This window comes from Chiloscyllium punctatum, chromosome 34, assembly GCF_047496795.1.
Source record: "Chiloscyllium punctatum isolate Juve2018m chromosome 34, sChiPun1.3, whole genome shotgun sequence".
In the NCBI taxonomy this organism is placed as follows: Eukaryota; Metazoa; Chordata; class Chondrichthyes; order Orectolobiformes; family Hemiscylliidae; genus Chiloscyllium; species Chiloscyllium punctatum.
In genome coordinates this window covers 63,692,628-63,695,031 of record NC_092772.1, presented here as the reverse complement: position 1 = coordinate 63,695,031, position 2,404 = coordinate 63,692,628, and the positions used below count along the sequence as shown (strand labels likewise).

The 2,404-nt window shown below is 46.6% G+C and overlaps 1 non-coding gene across 1 annotated transcript; it reads right to left on the bottom strand.

The window, feature by feature from the left end:
* Positions 1-1,889: 1,889 nt before the first annotated feature.
* On the bottom strand, positions 1,890-1,971 carry trnal-uaa (transfer RNA leucine (anticodon UAA)). The gene has a single exon. It is a non-coding gene; the product is annotated as a tRNA-Leu (tRNA).
* Positions 1,972-2,404: the final 433 nt, after the last annotated feature.

Below are 2,404 nucleotides of genomic sequence, written 5' to 3'. Positions count from 1 at the left end.
GGCTAAGAGCTGTCAGTTTTTGGATTCGCTGGAGTGCTGAGGGGGTAACAAAATTTGCGTGGTATTTTTCTTCAGGCCAAACTCCACCTCCAGGAAAAATAGCCAAACGCACTGAGTAACAAACAGCACGCATTTTTTAGCGAATGGTCTATTCAAGCTGGTGTCAGCTTCTGGAGCGTCTCAGAGTTGCCAAGCACGGAAACAGACCCTGCTATCTAACTTGCCACTGCTAAACAGATAACCGAAATTAATCTAACCAATATTTGCAAAAAATTGTCCCCTAATCTCTCCGAACCCTTTGAAATGTTGTGAGCGCAACAGTCTCTGCCCCTAAATATGTCAATTCATTCTGTACACACGGAAATGTCTGTGTTCAAAACAAGTGTCCTTCACATCCCCTTTAAATGTTACTGTTCTCACATTAAACCAATGTTATCTCGATCTGAACTCATGTGCCTTGTGAAAAATTACTCCCTGACTGTATTCTCTGTCTGTCTGCCTCATGTCTTTATAAAATTCTGTCAGGCCATTCCTCAGCCCTGAAGCTCCAGGGAAAACTGTCGAAGCCAATTCAGCTTCGTGCTAATGTCCAAACAGTGCAAACCTTGCAAACCCTTTCAAATAGTTTCGAAATTGCACCACAATCGTTACTGAATGTTCGTGACTGAAATGAAGCGATGCTGAAACACGAGTAATGAGAATTTTGACAATCGCTTCCTGTTAGGCAGCGTGGCCGAGTGATCTGCGGCTTTGGATTTGCACTTCAGTCTCGATCGAGTCGCGGGTTCTAGATTCACCGCTGTTTTGCTGCAGGCACATGAACATTGCAGGCCCTGCCACGTTTTAGTTTTTGTGTTTGCAGCTGCTCAGGCCTCTGATCCAGACTGACTCTGAAAACAGTGTGAGCCCTTGCAGTCGAAGCCTCCTCAACCACTCTGCTTTCGGATATATGCGTAGCCAGTTTCTGTGTCTCAAATAGTCAGTGCATTTGGCTGGAAGTTTGGTGTTTCGAGCCAGCCCTTCGTACCGAGCTTCAATTATTCCAGTTCAAGCATTGAGACCAACCATGTCCCGACACTGCAACCACGAGAACCCACCCGAGTCTGCAGCTGGATGTGGCCCCAATCTCTCCAAGGTCCCGCTGCCAACTGAAAGCGGCTACTGCAGCTTCAATCAGCGGCTTCTTGCTCAGCTCTGGGACACAGCACATGGAAAATCCTTCCCCAGGAACGGCTCTTCCCGTGTGAAAGGGACAACCATTCCACTTTAAATTGGACACGGCTTCAGAGGATTGTTCCTGTTCTTGGAACGTTTCATAAACAAAACTCCTGTCTCGCAAATAAGAAGTGGGAAAAGTTGTTGGCAGGAAGAATAGAGAAAGTGTTGACTGTGAGGACTCTGTCTCGTCAGCAGGTGGGATTCCTTACACTCCAAACAGGAATGATTGGGTTTCCTTAGGGAATTTCCCAATTGATTGGGAAATTGATTGGGAAATCAATTGATTGATCACACCTCGGTTTCTGAGTGAAAGCTGTCTCCACTTGCCCATAAGATGGCCTTGGAGAGATTGGGGCCACATCCAGCTGCAGACTCGGGTGGGTTCTCGTGGTTGCAGTGTCGGGACATGGTTGGTCTCAATGCTTGAACTGAAATACTTGAGGGTCGGTGCTAACGGCAGGCTCGAACCAGCAAACTTCCAGCCAAATGCACTGACTATTTGAGATATGCAGATATCCGAAAGCAGAGGGGTTGAGGAGAGTCCGACAGCAAGGACTCACACTGTTTTCAGACTCAGTCGGAATGAGTTGACCTGAGCAGCGGCAAACACAACAACGAAAACGCAGAGTTGTGGCTCTGTTCAACTGCCTGTAGCATAACAACCGCGATCTTGGTAGCGGTGGGATTCGAACCCACGACTCGATAGAGACTGGAGCTTAAATCCAGCGCCTTAGACCACTCGGCCACACTACCACAGAGGCGCAGTGTGCCAAAATCTCATTACTAGCGTTTCAGCATCGATTCACTTCAGGCACGAACAGATCACGCATTCAGTAACGAACGTGGTGCAATTTCGAATGTATTTGAAAGGGTTTCCAAGGTTTGCACTGTTTGGACAATAGCACGAAGCTGAATAGACTTCGACAGTTTTTCCTGGAGCTTCAGGGCTGAGGAATGGCCTTACAGAATTTTATAAAGACATGAGGCAGACGGACAGGGAAAAGAGTCAGGGAGTAATTTTTCACAAGGCACATGAGTTCAAAGCGAGATAACATTGGTTTAATGTGAGAACAGTAACATTTAAAGGGGATGTGAGGGACACTTGTTTTGAATACAGACATTTCCGTGTGTACAGAATGAATTGTCATATTTAGTGTCAGAGACTGGTGCGCTCACAACATTTCAA